Source organism: Carica papaya, chromosome 3 (genome assembly GCF_054855325.1).
Source record: "Carica papaya isolate Zhongbai chromosome 3, ASM5485532v1, whole genome shotgun sequence".
Taxonomy (NCBI): domain Eukaryota; kingdom Viridiplantae; phylum Streptophyta; class Magnoliopsida; order Brassicales; family Caricaceae; genus Carica; species Carica papaya.
Window position 1 is genome coordinate 28,804,471 of NC_142311.1, and position 17,090 is coordinate 28,821,560.

The 17,090-nt window shown below is 44.4% G+C and overlaps 21 pseudogenes; all 21 read left to right on the forward strand.

Annotated features, from left to right (window-relative positions):
* Nucleotides 1-368: 368 nt before the first annotated feature.
* On the forward strand, nt 369-487 carry LOC148267816 (5S ribosomal RNA; annotated as a pseudogene).
* Nucleotides 488-1,929: 1,442 nt separating this feature from the next.
* LOC148267817 (5S ribosomal RNA) lies at nt 1,930-2,048 on the forward strand (annotated as a pseudogene).
* Nucleotides 2,049-2,397: 349 nt separating this feature from the next.
* LOC148267818 (5S ribosomal RNA) lies at nt 2,398-2,516 on the forward strand (annotated as a pseudogene).
* Nucleotides 2,517-2,866: 350 nt separating this feature from the next.
* Nucleotides 2,867-2,985, forward strand: LOC148267819 (5S ribosomal RNA; annotated as a pseudogene).
* A 676-nt stretch (nt 2,986-3,661) lies between these two features.
* LOC148267820 (5S ribosomal RNA) lies at nt 3,662-3,780 on the forward strand (annotated as a pseudogene).
* A 1,162-nt stretch (nt 3,781-4,942) lies between these two features.
* LOC148267821 (5S ribosomal RNA) lies at nt 4,943-5,061 on the forward strand (annotated as a pseudogene).
* A 207-nt stretch (nt 5,062-5,268) lies between these two features.
* On the forward strand, nt 5,269-5,387 carry LOC148267822 (5S ribosomal RNA; annotated as a pseudogene).
* Nucleotides 5,388-6,533: 1,146 nt separating this feature from the next.
* LOC148267823 (5S ribosomal RNA) lies at nt 6,534-6,652 on the forward strand (annotated as a pseudogene).
* A 348-nt stretch (nt 6,653-7,000) lies between these two features.
* LOC148267824 (5S ribosomal RNA) lies at nt 7,001-7,119 on the forward strand (annotated as a pseudogene).
* A 348-nt stretch (nt 7,120-7,467) lies between these two features.
* Nucleotides 7,468-7,586, forward strand: LOC148267825 (5S ribosomal RNA; annotated as a pseudogene).
* Nucleotides 7,587-7,932: 346 nt separating this feature from the next.
* On the forward strand, nt 7,933-8,051 carry LOC148267826 (5S ribosomal RNA; annotated as a pseudogene).
* An 802-nt stretch (nt 8,052-8,853) lies between these two features.
* LOC148267827 (5S ribosomal RNA) lies at nt 8,854-8,972 on the forward strand (annotated as a pseudogene).
* A 179-nt stretch (nt 8,973-9,151) lies between these two features.
* Nucleotides 9,152-9,269, forward strand: LOC148267828 (5S ribosomal RNA; annotated as a pseudogene).
* A 702-nt stretch (nt 9,270-9,971) lies between these two features.
* On the forward strand, nt 9,972-10,090 carry LOC148267829 (5S ribosomal RNA; annotated as a pseudogene).
* A 348-nt stretch (nt 10,091-10,438) lies between these two features.
* LOC148267830 (5S ribosomal RNA) lies at nt 10,439-10,557 on the forward strand (annotated as a pseudogene).
* A 347-nt stretch (nt 10,558-10,904) lies between these two features.
* Nucleotides 10,905-11,023, forward strand: LOC148267831 (5S ribosomal RNA; annotated as a pseudogene).
* Nucleotides 11,024-11,371: 348 nt separating this feature from the next.
* LOC148267832 (5S ribosomal RNA) lies at nt 11,372-11,490 on the forward strand (annotated as a pseudogene).
* Nucleotides 11,491-11,838: 348 nt separating this feature from the next.
* On the forward strand, nt 11,839-11,956 carry LOC148267833 (5S ribosomal RNA; annotated as a pseudogene).
* A 2,524-nt stretch (nt 11,957-14,480) lies between these two features.
* Nucleotides 14,481-14,599, forward strand: LOC148267834 (5S ribosomal RNA; annotated as a pseudogene).
* A 1,281-nt stretch (nt 14,600-15,880) lies between these two features.
* Nucleotides 15,881-15,999, forward strand: LOC148267835 (5S ribosomal RNA; annotated as a pseudogene).
* Nucleotides 16,000-16,346: 347 nt separating this feature from the next.
* On the forward strand, nt 16,347-16,465 carry LOC148267836 (5S ribosomal RNA; annotated as a pseudogene).
* The last annotated feature ends 625 nt before the right edge of the window (nt 16,466-17,090 follow it).

Genomic DNA, 17,090 nt, shown 5'->3' on the forward strand with positions numbered 1-17,090 from the left:
TGGAACATTCTCGTGTTGTACCCTTCTCTTGGCAAATGGGGCATTAAATGTTACGCGAGACCAGAACAACGGTCCGCTGGTTCGCAAACGTGAGTCACAGCGATGGGGCATTTTGCTTAAAATTTTTCGTGTATTTAGTTAAAGCCCATCATGTGATAAGAGTGTTCTTACGAGTATCTTACATAGTAGAACAACGAAAACAGAGGTGCGGTGGGCGATCCTTTCATATGGGCATGGGTTGAGGTACCGGTACATTTTCTTTGATATTAGAACTAGAAGAAGACATGTGGTATGACGCACAGCGAAATAAATGACGGGAGGGGACAAGAAGGAGAATGAATATATATATTTTTAGTGCAAATTAGAATAGGTTTGATCATACTAGTATTAATTCACTGGATCCCATCAAAACTCCACAGTTAAGCGTGCTTGGGCGGGAGTAGTAGTAGGACGGGTGACCTCCTGAAAAGTACTCGTGTTGCACCATTCCTTTCGCAGACGGAGCGTTAAATATTACGCGGGACCATAGTGACAGTTTTCCGGTTCGTTCACAAACATGAGTCACGGTATCGGGGTATTTTGCTAGATATTATGCTACAGTTAAGTGTCCTTATAATCACACTGAATCCTCGTGTTGCACCCGTCTTTTTTCAGATGGAGCGTTAAATATTACGCACGACCGGAGACGTGATCCACCAGTTTATTCGCTGTTGTAAGTCTCGGTGCCATGGCATTTTGCTTAATATTTTTTGTGCATTCGTTTATGTTCCACCACATGATAAGAGTGTCATTACGAGTAGCTTACATAGTATAATAATAAAAAACGAGGTGCGACAGACGGTCCATTCATCTAGGCGTGAGTCAAGTCACCGGGGTATTTCGCTTGATATTAGAATTAGAAGTAGAGGTACAGGATGGACGCACAACAAAAAAATGGCAGGAGGGGGGAGGAAAACAATAGGGGTATATCTATTTGCAGTGCGAAATGGAATGAGTGCGATCATACCAGCACTAGTTAACCGGATCCCATCAGAACTCCGTAGTCAAGCATGCTTGGACGAGAGTAGAACTATGATGGGTGATCTCCTTGAAAGTCCTTATGTTGCACCCTTCTTTTTTCAGACGAGGCATTAAACGTTACGCGGGACTGGAGCGACGGTCCGCCAGTTCATTCGCAAATGTGAGTCACAGTGCCGGGGCATTTTGCTTAATATTTTTCGTGCATTTAATTAAAGCCCATCACGGGATAAGAGTGTTATTACGAGTATCTTACATAGAAGAACAACAAAAATAGTGGTTCAGCGGGCGATCCATTCATATGAGCATGAGTCGAGGTGCCGGGGCATTTTGTTTGATATTAAAACTAGAAGCAGAGTTGTGGTGTGCACGCACAGCGAAACAAATGACGGGAGGGGGAGGGAAGGAGAAGGGACACATGCACTTGTAGCACGAAACTGGACGGGTGCGATAATACCAGCACTAGTGCACCGAATCCCATAAGAACTCTGCAGTTAAGTGTCCTTGGGTGAGATTAGTACTAAGATGGTTGACCTCTTAGAAAGTCCTCGTGTTGCACCTGTTTTTGTGCATATGAGGAAATAAACATTATGTGCGACTGAAACAACAGTCCATCGGGTCATTCGCAAATGTGAGTCATGGCGTCAAGGTATTTTGCTTAATATTTTTCGTGCATTTATTTATATTCCACCACGTGATAAGAGTGTCATTACGAGCATCTTACATAGCAGAACTACAAAAAATGAGGTATGACAGGCGGTTCGTTAATCTGGGCGTGAATCGAGCTGCCAGGGCATTTCGTTTGATATTAGAATTAGAAGAAGAGGTGGAGGGTGCGCACACAACGAGAAAAATGATGAGATGAGGGAGGGAAGGAGAAGGGGTATATCTATTTATAGTGCGAAATGGAACAGGTGCGATCATACTAGCACTAATTCGTCGGATCCCATCAGAATTCCGCAGTTAAGCATTTTTGGGCGAGAGTAGTACTAGGATGGGTAACCTCCTGGGAAGTCCTCGTGTTGCACCCTTCTTTTTGCAGACAGGGCATTAAACATTACGTTGGATCAGAGCGACGGTCTGTCAGTTCATTCGCAAATGTGAGTCACGAGACCAGGGCATTTTGCTTAATATTTTTTGTGCATTAAATTAAAGCTCATCATGTGATAAGAGTTTTATTACGAGTATCTTACATAGTAGAACAATGAAAATAGAAGTACGGCGGGCGATCCATTCATATGGGCATGAGTCAAGGTGCCGGAGCATTTCACTTGATATTAGAACTAGAAACAGAGGTGAAGTGTACGCGTACAGCAAAACAAATGGCGGGAGGGGGAGGGAAGGAGAAGGGACACATGCACTTGTAGCACGAAACTGGACGGGTGCGATAATACCAGCACTAGTGCACCGAATCCCATAAGAACTCTGCAGTTAAGTGTCCTTGGGTGAGATTAGTACTAAGATGGTTGACCTCTTGGAAAGTCCTCGTGTTGCACCTGTTTTTGTGCATATGAGGAAATAAACATTATGTGCGACTGAAACAACAGTCCATCGGGTCATTCGCAAATGTGAGTCATGGCGTCAAGGTATTTTGCTTAATATTTTTCGTGCATTTATTTATATTCCACCACGTGATAAGAGTGTCATTACGAGCGTCTTACATAGCAGAACTACGAAAAATGAGGTATGACAGGCGGTTCGTTAATCTGGGCGTGAATCGAGCTGCCAGGGCATTTCGTTTGATATTAGAATTAGAAGAAGAGGTGGAGGGTGCGCACACAACGAGAAAAATGATGAGATGAGGGAGGGAAGGAGAAGGGGTATATCTATTTATAGCGCGAAATGGAACAGGTGCGATCATACTAGCACTAATTCGTCGGATCCCATCAGAATTCTGCAGTTAAGCATTTTTGGGCGAGAGTAGTACTAGGATGGGTAACCTCCTGGGAAGTCCTCGTGTTGCACCCTTCTTTTTGCAGACGGGGCATTAAACATTACGTTGGATCAGAGCGACGGTCTGTCAGTTCATTCGCAAATGTGAGTCACAACACCAGGGCATTTTGCTTAATATTTTTTGTGCATTAAATTAAAGCCCATCATGTGATAAGAGTTTTATTACGAGTATCTTACATAGTAGAACAATGAAAATAGAAGTACGGCGGGCGATCCATTCATATGGGCATGAGTCAAGGTGCCAGAGCATTTCACTTGATATTAGAACTACAAACAGAGGTGAAGTGTACGCGTACAACAAAACAAATGGCGGGAGAGGGGAGGGAAGGAGAAGGGGCACATGCATTTGTAGCGCGGAATGGGACGAGTGCGATTAGACCAGCACTAATGCACTAAATCCCATAAGAACTATGCAGTTAAGTGTCCTTTGGCGAGGGTAGTAATAAGATGGCTGATCTCTTGGAAAGTCCTCGTGTTACACCTATTTTTTTTGCACACAAGACAATAAAGGTTAAATGCGACTGGAACTATGGTCTACTAGTTTATTCGCAAATGTGAGTCAAGGCACCGGAAAATTTTACTTGATATTAGAACGAGAAGTAGAGGTGTAGTGTGCACGCACAAAGAGACAAATGATGGGAGGGGGGAGGGAAGGAGAAGGAGTGTATGTATTTGCAGCGCGAATTGAAACGAGTGCAATCATACCAGCGCTAATGCACCAGATCCCATTAGAACTCTGCAGTTAAGTGTGCTTGGGCGAGAGTAGTACTAGGATGGTTGACCTCTTGGGAAGTCCTCATGTTTCACCAATTTTTTTACAGATAGAGCGTTCAACGTTATGCGCGACTGAAACTATGGTCCGCTGGTTTATTTGCAAATGTGAGTCAAGGCGCCGGGGCATTTTGCTTGATATTAGAACGGGAAGCAGAGGTGTAATGTGCACGCATAAGGAAATAAATGACGGGAGGGGGGGAAGGAGAAGGAGTGTATGTATTTGTAGCGTGAAATGAAACGGGTGTGATCATACCAGCACTAATTAATCATATCCCATCAGAACTCCGCAGTTCAACGTGTTTGTGCGAGAGTAGTACTAGGATGGGTGACCTCCTTGGAAGTACTCATGTTGCACCCATTTTTTTGCAGATGGGGCGTTCAACGTTACGCGCGACTAGAACTATGGTCCGCTGGTTTATTCACAAATGTGAGTCAAGGCGCCGGGGCATTTTACTTGATATTAGAACAAGAATGAGAGGTGTAGTGTGCACGCACAAGGAAACAAACGATGGTAGGGAGAGGGAAGGAAAAGGAGTGTATGTATTTGCAGCGCGTAATGGAATGGGTACGATCATGCCAGCACTAATGCTCTGGATCCCATCATAACTTTGTAGTTCAGTCTGATTGGGCGAGACTAGTACTGGAATTGGTGACCTCCTGGGAAGTCCTTGTGTTGTAGACATTTTTTTACAGATCGGGTGTTCGACGTTACGAGCGACTTGAACTATGGTCCGCTGGTTTATTCGCAAATGTGAGTCAAGGTGCCGGTATTAGAACGAGAAGCAGAGATGCAGTGTGCACGTACAAGGAAACAAATGACAGCGGGGGGGGGGGAAGGAGAAGGAATGTATTTATTTACAGCGCGTAATGACACATGTGCGATCATACCAGCGCTAATGCACCAGATCCCATCAGAACTTCGTAGTTAAGTGTGCTTGGGCGATTGTAGTACTAGGAGTGGAGACCTCCTGGGAAGTCCTCACTTTGCACCCATTTTTTTGCAGATGGGGCGTTCGACATTACGTGCGACTTGAACTATGGTTTGCTTATTTATTAGCAAATGTGAGTCAAGGCGCTGGGGCATTTTACTTGATATTAGAACGAGAAGATGAGGTGCAGTGTGCATGCACAAGGAAACAAATGACTGGAGGGGTGTGAAAGGAGAAGAAATTTATCTATTTGCGGTCCATAATGATACAGGTGCGATCATACCAGCATTAATGCACCATATCCCATTAGAACTACATAGTTAAGTCTGCTTGTGTGAGAGTAGTACTAGGATGGGTGGCCTCCTGGGAAGTCCTCGTGTTGTACCCATTTTTTTTGCAGATGGGGTGTTCGACGTTACGTGCGACTGGAACTATGGTCCACTGGTTTATTTACAAATGTGAGTCAAGGTGCTGGGGCATTTTACTTTATATTAGAACGAGAAGCAGAGGTGCAGTGTGCACGCACAAGGAAACAAATGATGGGAGGGGGGAGGGAAGGAGAAAAAGTGTATGTATTTACAGCACGAAATGAAACAGGTTCGATCATACCAGCACTAATGCATGGGATCCCATCAGAACTCCGTAGTTAAGTGTGCTTTGGCGAGAGTAGTACTACGATGGGTGACCTTTTAGGAAGTCCTCGTGTTGAACTCATCTTTTTTGTAAACCGAGCGTTAATATTACTCGTAACCTGAGACACGGTCCACCAATTCATTCACCGTCGTGAGTCGCGGCACTAGAGCATTTTTCTTAATATTTTTCGTGCATCCATTAATAGAATACGTGATAAAAGTGTCATTACGAGCATCTAAAATAATAGAACAACCAAAATAGAGGTGCGACGGGCGGTCAGTTCATCTGGGCGTGAGTCGAGGCAACGAGACATTTTTCTTGAAATTACAACTAGAAGTAGAGTTGCGGTGTCCACGCAGAGTGAAAAAAATGATGGGAGGGGGGGAGGGAAAGAGAAGGGGTATGTGTATTTGAAGTGCGGAATGGGACGGGTGGGATCATACTAGCACTAATGCATCATATCTCATCATAACTCTACAGTTAAGCGTGTTTGAGCGAGAGTAGTACTAGGATGAGTGACCTCCTTGGAAGTGCTCGTATTGCACCTGTCTTTTTATGGACAGGACGTTAAATGTTACGCGCGACCGGAGCCATAGTCCACTGATTTATTTGCCGTGTGAGTCACCGCGCCGGGGCATTTTGCTTACTTTTTTTTATGCACTCCTTTATAGTCCACCACATGATAAGAGACTCATTACGAGCATCTTACATAGTTGAACAACGAAAAAAAAAGTGTGACGGGTGGTCCTTTAATCTGGGCATGAGTCGAGGTGCCGGGGCATTTTCTTGATATTAGAACTAGAAACAGAGATGCAGTGTACGCGCACAGTGAAAAAAATGACAGGATAGGGGAGGAAAGGAGAAGGGATATATGTATTTGCAATACAGAATGGAAGGGGTGCGATCATACCAGCCCTAATGCACCGGATTCCATCGAACTATGCAGTTAAGCATGCTTGGGCGATAGTAGTACTAGGATCAGTAACTTCCTGAGAAGTCCTCGTGTTGCACTGTCTTTTTACAAACGGGGCGTAAAACGATACATGTGATCGGAGCCACAATACGCTGGCGTGAGTCGCATCGCCAGAAAATTTTGCTTACTATTTTTTTGTGCATTCATTTATAGTCTACCTAGAAGCAGAGGTGAGTTTCACGCACAACAAAACAAATGACGGGAAGGGAGAGGGAAGGAGAAGTGGTATATGTCTTTGCAACATAAATCAGAAGGGGTGCGATCATACTAGCACTAGTTCACTGAATCCCATCAGAACTCTACAGTCAAGCTTGCTTGGGCGAGCGTAGTACTAGGATGGGTGACTTCTTGGGAAGTACTCGTGTTGTACCCTTATTTTTGTAGACGAGGCATTAAATGTTATGCGGGTCTGGAACGACAGTCCGCCGATTCATTCACAAACGTGAGTCACGGTGCCAGGACATTTTGCTTAATATTTTTTGTGCATTCAATTAAAGCCCATCATGTATTGAGAGTGTCATTGCGAGCATCGTACATAGTAGAACAACGAAAAAGGAGGTGCAGCAGGTGTTCCGTTCATATAGACATGAGTCGAGGCACCAGGGCATTTGGCTTGATATTAGAACTAAAAGCAGAGGTGAGTTGCGTGCACAGTGAAATAAATGATGGGAAGGGAGAAGAAAAAGGAAAGGGTATATGTATTTGCGGCACAAACCAGAACGGTTGCGATCATACCAGCACTAGTTAACCAGATCCCATCAGAACTCCGCAGTCAAGCGTGCTTGGACGAGAGTAGTACTAAGATGTGTGACCTCCTGTGAAGTTCTCGTGTTGGACCCTTCTTTCTGCAGATGGGGTGTTAAATGTTACGCGGGACCAGAGCTACGGTCCACCGGTTCATTCGTAAACGTGAGTCACAGCGCCGGGGTATTTTGCTTAATATTTTTTGCACATTCAATTAAAATTGATCACGTGATAAAAGTATCATTGCAAGCACCTTACATAATAGAACAACGAAAAATGAGGTGCGGTGGGCGATCCGTTCGTATGGGCATGAGTCAAGGCACCGGGGTATTTAGCTTAATATTAGAACTAGAAGAAGAGGTGAGGTGCATGCACAGCGAATCAAATGACAGGAGGGGAGAGGGAAGGAGAAAGGGCATATATTTTTGCAACGCAAACAAGAAAGGGTGTGATCATACCAGCACTAGTTCACGGGATTCCCTCAGAACTCTGCAGTTATGCGTGCTTAGACGAGAGTAGTACTAGGATGGGTGACCTCCTGGGAAGCCCTCGTGTTGCATCCTTCTTTTTGCAGACTGGGCGTTAAACGTTACGCGGGACCGTAGCGATGGTCCACTGGTTCATTCGCAAACATGAGTCACGGTGTAGAGCCATTTTGTTTAATATTTTTTGCGCATTCAATTAAAGCCCATCACGTGATAAGAGTGTCTTTGCAAGCATATTACATAGTAGAACAACGAAAAATGAGGTGCAGCGCTATCCGTTCATATGGGCATGAGTCGAGGCACCGTGGTATTTCGCTTGATATGAGAATTAGATGCAGATGTGAGGTGCGCACACAGCGAAACAAATGAGGGGAGAGGAGAGGGAAGGAGAAGGGGTATATGTACTTGTGGCGCAAACTAGAACGGGTGCGATCATACCAGCACTAGTTCACCGGATCCCATCAGAACTCTGTAGGTAAGCGTGCTTAGGCGAGAGTAGTACTAGGATGGGTGATCTCCTGGGAAGTTATTGTGTTGCACCCTTCTTTTTGCAGATGAAGCGTTGAACATTCAACGAGATCGGAGTGATGGTCCGCCAGTTCATTTGCAAACATGAGTCACGGCACCGGAGCATTTTACTTAATATTTTTTCAGCATTCAATTAAAGCCCATCACATGATAAGAGTATTATTGCGAGCATCTTAAATAGTATAACAACGAAGAATGAGAGGCAGCAGGTGATCCGTTCATATGGGCATGAGTCGAGGTCCCCGGACATTTCACTTGATATTAGAACTAGAAGAAGATGTGAGGTGCGCGCACAATGTAATGAATGACGGGAGGGGAGAGTGAAGGAGAAGGGCTATATGTATTTGAGGCGCAAACAAGAATGGGTGTGATCATAGCACTAGTTAACTAGATCCCATCAGAACTCCATAATTAAATGTGCTTGGGCGAGAGCAGTACTAGGATGGGTGATCTCCTGGGAAGTTCTTGTGTTGCACCCTTCTTTTTGCAGATGGGGCATTAAATGTTTCACGAGATAGGAGCGACGGTCCGCCGGTTCATTTCCAAATGTGAGTCACGGCACCAGGGCATTTTGCTTTCAACATTTAACTAAAGCCCATCACGTGATAATTGTATCATTGCGAGCATCTTAAAAAGTAGAATAACAAAAAATGAGGTACGGCGGGCGATCCGTTCGTATAGGCATGTGTCGAGGCATCGGGGCATTTTGGTTGATATTAGAATTAAAAGGAGAGGTGAGGTGCGCGCACAATGAAACAAGTGACGGCAGGGGAGAAGGAAGGATAAGGGGCATATGTATTTGGGCACAGATAAGAAAGGGTGTGATCATACAAGCAATAATTCACCGGATCCCCTCAGAACTCTACAGTTATGCGTGCTTCGGCGAGAGTAGTACTAAAATTGGTGACCTCCTGGGAAGTCCTCGTGTTGCACCCTTCTTACGAAAAACGAGGTACGACCGATGATCCGTTCATATGGGCATAAGTCGAGGCACTGGGGTATTTCGCTTGATATTAGAACTAGAAGCAGAGGTGAGGTGCGCGAACAGAGAAACAAATGATAGGAGGGGAGAGTGAAGGAGAAGGGGGATATGTATTTGCAGCACAAACCAGAACGATTGCGATCATGCCAGTATTAGTTCACCGGATCCCATCAAACTCCGCAGTTAAGCGTACTTGGGAGAGAGTAGTACTAGGATGGGTGACCTCCTGGGAAGTCCTCGTGTTGCATAAGTCTTTTTGCAAACGAGGCTTTAAACGTTACGTGGGACTAGAGTGACGGTTCGTCGGTTCATTCACAAATGTGAGTCACAGCGCCGGAGCATTTTGCTTAATATTTTTTGCGCATTCAATTAAAGCCCATCACGTGATAAGAGTATCATTGCGAGCACCTTACATAATAGAACAACAAAAAATGAGGTGTAGTGGGCGATCCATTCATATGGGCATGAGTCGAGGCGCTGGGTCATTTCGGTTAATATTAGAACTAGAAGAAGAGGTGAGGTGCGCGTACAACTAATCAAATGACGAGAGGGGAGAGGGAAGGAGAAGGGGCATATGTATTTCTAGTGCAAATAAGAAAGGTTGAGATCATACCAGCACTAGGCGTTAAACGTTACTCAAGGCTAGAGCGACGGTCCGCTGGTTCATTCGCAAACGTGAGTCACGGTGCTGGAGATTTTTTGTTTAATATTTTTCGCGCATTCAATTAAATCCCATCACGTGATAAGAGTGTCTTTACAAGCATATTACATGGTAGAACAACGAAAAAAAAGGTACGAAACTATCCGTTCTTATGGGCATGAGTTGAGGAACCGGGGTATTTCGCTTGATATTAGAATTAGATGCAGAGGTGAGGTGTGCACACAACAAAACAAATGATGGGAGGGGAGAGGGAAGGAGAAGGGGTATATGTATTTGCGGCGCAAACTAGAAAGGGTGCGATCATACCTACACTAGTTCACTGGATCCCATCAGAACTCCACAGTTAAGTGTGCTTGGGCGAGAGTAGTACTAGGATGGGTGATCTCCTGGGAAGTTCTCGTGTTGCACCCTTCTTTTTACGGACGGGGTGTTAAACATTCAACGAGACCGGAGCGATGGTCCGCTGGTTCATTTGTAAACGTGAGTCACGGCACCAGGCCATTTTGCTTAATATTTTTTCAACATTCAATTAAAACCCATCATGTGATAAGAGTGTCATTGTGAACATCCTAAATAGTAAAACAACCAAAAACGAGAGGCGGTGGGCGATCCGTTCATATGGGCATTAGTCGAGGTACCGGGGCATTTTATGTTATATTAGAACTAGAAGAAGAGGTGAGGTGCGGGCACAACGTAATAAATGACGGGAGGAGAGAGTGAACGAAAAGGGGAATATGTATTTGCAGCGAAAACAAGAACGGGTGCGATCATACCAGCACTAGTTAACCAGATCCCATCAGAACTCCATAGTTAAACGTGCTTGGGCGAGAGTAGTACTAGGATGGGTGATCTCCTGGGAAGTCCTCATATTGCACCCTTCTTTTTTCAGACGGGGCGTTAAACGTTATATGAGACTAAAGCGACGATCCGCCAGTTCATTTGCAAAGGTTAGTCACGGCACCAGAGTATTTTACTTAATACTTTTCAACATTCAATTGAATCCCATCACATGATAATTGTATCATTGCGAGCATCTTAAAAAGTATAACAATAAAAAACGAGGTACAACGGGTGATCCATTCGAATAGGCATGTGTCGAGGCATCGAGGCATTTTGATTGATATTAGAACTAGAAGGAGAAGTGAGGTGCGCGCACAGCGAAACAAATGACGATAGGGGAGAGAAAAGGAGAAGGGGCATATGTATTTGCGGCGCAAATAAGAAAGGGTGCGATCATACCAGCAATAATTTACCAGATCCCATCAGAACTCTGCAGTTAAGCGTGCTTGGGCGAGAGTAGTACTAGGATAGGTGATCTGCTGGGAAGTTCTCATGTTGCCCCCTTCTTTTTGTAGGCGGAGCGTTGAATATTCAACGGGACCAAAGCGATGGTCTGACAGTTCATTTACAAACATGAGTCACGCTATTGGGGCATTTTGCATAATATTTTTCTAGCATTCAATTAAAGCCCATCACATGATAAGAGTGTCATTGCGAGCATCTTAAATAGTAGAACAACGAAAAATGAGAGGCGGCAGACGATCCGTTCAAATGGGCATGAGTCAAGGTGTCGGGGCATTTCGCTTGATATTAGAACTAGAAGAAGAGGTGAGGTGTGTGCACAGAGAAAAAAATAAGGGGAGGGGCGAGAGAAGGAGAAGGGGTATATGTATTTGTGGCACAAACCAGAACGGGTGCGATCATACCAGCACTAGTTCACCGGATCCCATCAAAACTCCAAAGTTAAGCGTCCTTGGGAGAGAGTAGTAGTAGGATGGGTGACCTCCTGCGAATTCCTTGTGTTGCACAAGTCTTTTGGCAAACGTTGTGTTAAACATTACATGGGACTAGAGCGAAGGTTTGCCAATTCATTCGCAAAAATTGAGTCATAGCACCAGAGCATTTTGCTTAATATTTTTTACGCATTCAATTAAAGCCCATCACGTAATAAGAGTGTCATTGCGATCATCTTAAATAGTAGAACAACAAAAAATGAGGTGCGGCGGGCGATTCGTTCATATAGGCATGATTCGAGGTACCAGGGCATTTTCTTGATATTATAACTAAAAGTAGATGTGAGGTGCACGCACAGTGAAACAAATGACACTAAGGGAGAGGGAAAGAGAATGGGAATATGTATTTGCGGCGCAAATAAGAAAGGGTGCGATCATACTAGCAATAATTCACCGGATCCAATCAGAACTCCGAAGTTAAGTGTGCTTGGTGAGAGTAGTTCTAGTATGGGTGATCTCCTGGGAAGTTCTCGTGTTGCACCATTCTTTTTGCAGACGGGGCATTAAACATTACGCGGGACAGGAGCGATGGTCCGCCTGTTCATTCGCAAACGTGAATCACGGCACTGGAGCATTTTGATTAATATTTTTTAAGCATTCAATTAAAGCCCATCACATGATAAGAGTGTCATTGCAAGAATCTTAAATAGTAGAACAACGAAAAACGAGGTGCAGCGGGCGATCCGTTCATATGGGCATGAGACCAGGCGACGGGGCATTTCGCTTGATATTAGAACTAGAAGCAGGGGTGAGGTATGTGCATAGCAAAAGAAATGACGGGAGGGAAGAGGGAAAGAGAATGGGCATATGTATTTGCGGCGTAAATAAGAAAGATTGCGATCATACCTGCAATAATTAATCGGATCCATTTAGAACTCCGCAGTTATGCGTGCTTGGGCGAGAATAGTACTAGGATGGTTTATCTCCTGGGAAGTCCTCATGTTGCACCCTTCTTTTTGCGAACGGGGCGTTAAACATTACATGGGACCAGAGCAACGATTTGCCGGTTCATTCATAAACGTGAGTCAAGGCATCGGGGCATTTTGCTTAATATTTTTTGCACATTCAATTAAAGTCCATCATGTGATGAGAGTGTCATTGCGAGCATTTTACATAATAAAAAAATGAAAAACGGGGTGCGGCGAGCATCCGTTCATATGGGCATGTGTCGAGGTGTTAGGGCATTTCACTTGTTATTAGAACTAGAAGCATAGTTGAGAGGAGAGGGAAAGAGAAGGAGTATATGTATTTGCAGCGCAAACAAGAATTGGTGCGATCATACGAGCACTAGTTCATCGGATCCCATCAGAATTCCGAAGTTAAGCGTGTTTGGGCAAGAGTAGAACTAGGATGGGTGGTTCCTCTGAAGTCCTCGTGTTACACCCTTGTTTTTCAGATGGAGTGTTAAACATTACGTGGGACTGGAGCGACGGTCTGCCGATTCATTTGCAAACGTGAGTCACAGCGCCAGAGCATTTTGCTTAATATTTTTCACGCATTCAACGAAAGCCAATCATGTGATGAGAGTGTCATTACAAGTGGCTTAAATAGTAGAACAATGAAAAATAAGGTGCGGCAGGCAATCCGTTCATATGGGCATGAGTCAAGGCACCAGAGCATTTTGCTTGATATGAGAACTAGAAAAAGAGGTGAGGTGTGTGCGTACAACGAAATAAATGACGGGAGGGGGGAGGGAAGGAGAAGGGGCATATGCATTTGTAGCGTGGAATGGGACGGGTGCGATCAGACTAGCACTAATGCACCGAATCCCATAAGAACTCTGTGGTTAAGTGTCCTTTGGTGAGAGTAGTACTAGGACTATTGACCTCTTGGAAAGTCCTCGTGTTACACCTATTTTTTCATACGAGGCAATAAATGTTACGCGCGACTAAAACCACGATTTTTCGGTTCATTCCCAAATGTGAGTCGTGACATCTGGGTATTTTTCTTAATATTTTTCGTGTATTCATTTCATTTGAGCATGAGTCGAGCCACCGGGATATTTTACTTGATATTAGAATTAGAAGCAGAGGTGTGAGGTGCACGCACAACGAAAAAAATGACGGGGGGAGGGACAGAGAAATGGTATATATATTTGTAACGTGAAATGGAACGGGTGCGATCATACCAGCACTAATTCACCGGATCACATCAAAACTCCGCAGTTAAGCATTTTTTGGGCGAGAGTAGTACTAAGATGGTTGATCTCTTGAAAATTCCTCGTGTTGCACCCTTCTTTTTCCACACGAGGCAATAAACATTATGCATGACCAGAACCACGGCCCGTCAGTTCATTTGCAAACATGAGTCGCAGTGTCAGGGGATTTTCTTAACATTTTTCATGCATTAATTTATAATCCACCACGTTATAAGAGTGTTATTACGAGTATCTTACATAGTAAAACAATGAAAAATGAGATGCGGCGGGCGGTCTCTTCATCTAGTCGTGAGCCGAGCCGCCATAACATTTCACTTGATATTAGAATTAGAAGAAGAGGTGCAAGGTGCGCGCACAACAAAAAAAATGATAGCAAGGGAGAGGGAAGGAGAAGGGGTATATGTATTTGCAGCGCGAAATGGAACAGGTGCGATCATACTAGTACTAATTCACCGAATCCCATCAGAACTCCGTAGTTAAGCATTTTTGGGCAAGAGTAGCACTAGGATGGGTGACTTCCTGGGAAGTCCTCATGTTGCACCCTTCTTTTTATAGACGGGGCGTTAAACGTTGCGCTCGGCATCAGGGTATTTTGCTTAATATTTTTTGTGCATTCAATTAAAACCCATCACGTGATAAGAATATTATTATGAGTATCTTACATAGTAGAACAACAAAAACAGAGGTGCAGCGATCGATCCGTTCATATGGGCATGATTCAATACGCCGGGGCATTTTGTTTTATATTAAAACTACAAGCAGAGGTGAGGTGTGCGCGCACAGCGAGACAAATGACGGGACGGGGGAAGGAAAGAGAAGGGATATATGTATTTGCGGTGTTAACTAGAACGAGTGCGATCATACCAGCATTAATTCACAGAATCCCATCAGAACTCTGCAGTTAAGCGTGCTAGGGCAAGAGTAGTACTAAAGTGGGTGACTTCCTTGGAAGTTCTCGTGTTGCACCCATCTTTTTATAGACGGGGTGTTAAACGTACCGCGACTGGAGTGACAGTCCGTCAGTTCATTCGCAAACGTGAGTCATGGCGCCAGGACATTTTGCTTAATATTTTTCGTGCTTTAAATTAAAGCTTATCACATGATAAGAGTGTTATTATGAGTATCTTACATTATAGAACAACGAAAACAGAGGTGCGACGAGCGATCCGTTCATATGGGCATGAGTCGAGGCACTAGAGCATTTCGCTTGATATTAGAACTAGAAGCAGAGGTGAGATGTGCGTGCACAGTGAAACAAATGATGAGATGGGGGAGGGAAGGAGAAGAGGTATATGTATTTTCGGCACAAACTAGAACAGGTGCGATAATACCAGCACTAATTCACTAGATCCCATTAGAACCCTGCAGTTAAGCGTGCTTGGGCGAGAGTAGTTCTAAGATGGGTGACTTCCTATGAAGTTCTCATGTTGTACCCTTTTTTTTTGCAGAAGGGGCGTTAAACGTTACGCCCGACCAAAGCGATAGTCCGCCGGTTCATTCACAAATGTGAGTCACGGCGCCGGGGCATTTTGCTCAATATTTTTTGTGCATTCAATTAAATCCCATCACGTGATAAGAGTGTTATTACGAGTATCTTACATAGTAGAACAACAAAAACAGAGTTGTGGAGGACTATTCGTTTATATGGGCATGAGTCGAGGCGTTGGGGCATTCTTTTTTATTTTAGAACTAGAAGCAGAGGCGAGGTGCGCGTAAAGTAAAACAAATGAAAGGAGGGGAGAGAGAAGTAGAAGGGCATATGTATTTGTGGCGCAAATTAGAACGAGTGTGATCATACGAGCAATAGTTCACCGGATCCCATCAGAACTCTGTAGTCAAGCGTGCTTGAGCAAGAGAAGTACTAGGATGGATGACCTCCTAGGAAGTCTTCGTGTTGCACCCTTCTTTTTACAGACGGGGCGTTAAACGTTATGTGGGACTGGAGTGACGGTCCGCTAGTTCATTCGCAAACGTGAGTCACGGCGCCAAGGCATTTCACTTAATATTTTTTCGCATTCAATTAAAGTCCATCTCTTGATAAGAGTGTCGTTGCGAGCATCTTAAATAGAAGAACAACGAAGAACGAGGTGCGGTGGGCAATCTGTTCATATAGGCATGAGTCGAGGTATCGGAGCATCTCGCTTGATATTAGAACTAGAAGCAGAGGTGAGGTGTGCGCATAGCGAAACAAATGATGGGAGGAGAATGGGAAGGAGAAGGCAAATATTTATTTCTGACGCAAACAGAAAAGGGTGCGATCATACCAGCACTACTTCATTGTATCCCATTAGAACTCTACAGCTAAGCATGCTTGGGCGAGAGTAGTACTAGGATGGGTGACCTCCTAGGAAGTTCTCATCTTGCAACCTTTTTTTTGCAGACAGAGCCTTAAACGTTACGCGGGACCGAAGCAACGGTCCGCTGGTTCATTCACAAACGTGAGTCACAGTACCGGGGCATTTTCCTTAATATTTTTCGCACATTTAATTAAAGTCTATCACGTGATCAGAGTGTCATTGCGAGAATTTTAAATAGTAGAGCAATGAAAAATAAGGCGTGGCTAGCGATCCGTTCATATGGTATGAGTCGAGGCACCGGGGCATTCTGGTTGATATTAGAACTAGAAGCAGAGGTGAGGTACATGCTCAAAGAAAAAAATGATTGGAGGGGAGAGGGAAGGAGAAGGGATATATGTATTTGCGGCGCAAACTAGAACGGGTGCAATTATATCAGCACTAGTTCACCAGATCTCATCAGAACTCTGCAGTTAAGCATGCTTGGGCGAGAGTGTTACTAGGATGGGTGACCTCCTGGGAAGTTCTCATCTTGCAACCTTCTTTTTGTAGACAAAGTGTTAAACGTTACGCGAGACCGGAGCAACGGTCCGTTGGTTCATTCACAAACGTGAGCCATGGTACCAGAGCATTTTGCTTAATATTTTTCACGCATTCAATTAAAGTCCATCACGTGATCAGAGTGCCATTGCGAGTTTTAAATAGTAGAACAATAAAAAATAAGGCGTGGCTGGCGATCCGTTCATATGGGCATGAGTCGAGGAGGCAGGAGCATTTCAGTTAATATTAGAACTTGAAGTAGAGGTGAGGGACGCGCTCAGAGAAAAAAATGATAGGAGGGGAGAGTGTAGGAGAAGGGATATATGTATTTACAACGCAAACCAGAACGGGTGCAATCATACCAACACTAGTTCACCGGATCCCATCAAAACTCCATAGTTAAGCGTGCTTTGGCAAGTGTAATGCTAAGATGGGTGACCTCTTAGGAAGTCTTCGTGTTGCACCCTTCATTTTGTAGACGAGACGTTAAATGTTACGTGGGACCGGAGCGACAGTCCACCGGTTCAATCGCAAACGTGAGTCACAGTGCCGGGACATTTTGCATAATATTTTTTGCGCATTCAATTAAAGCCCATCACGTGATCAGAGTGTCATTACGAGCATCT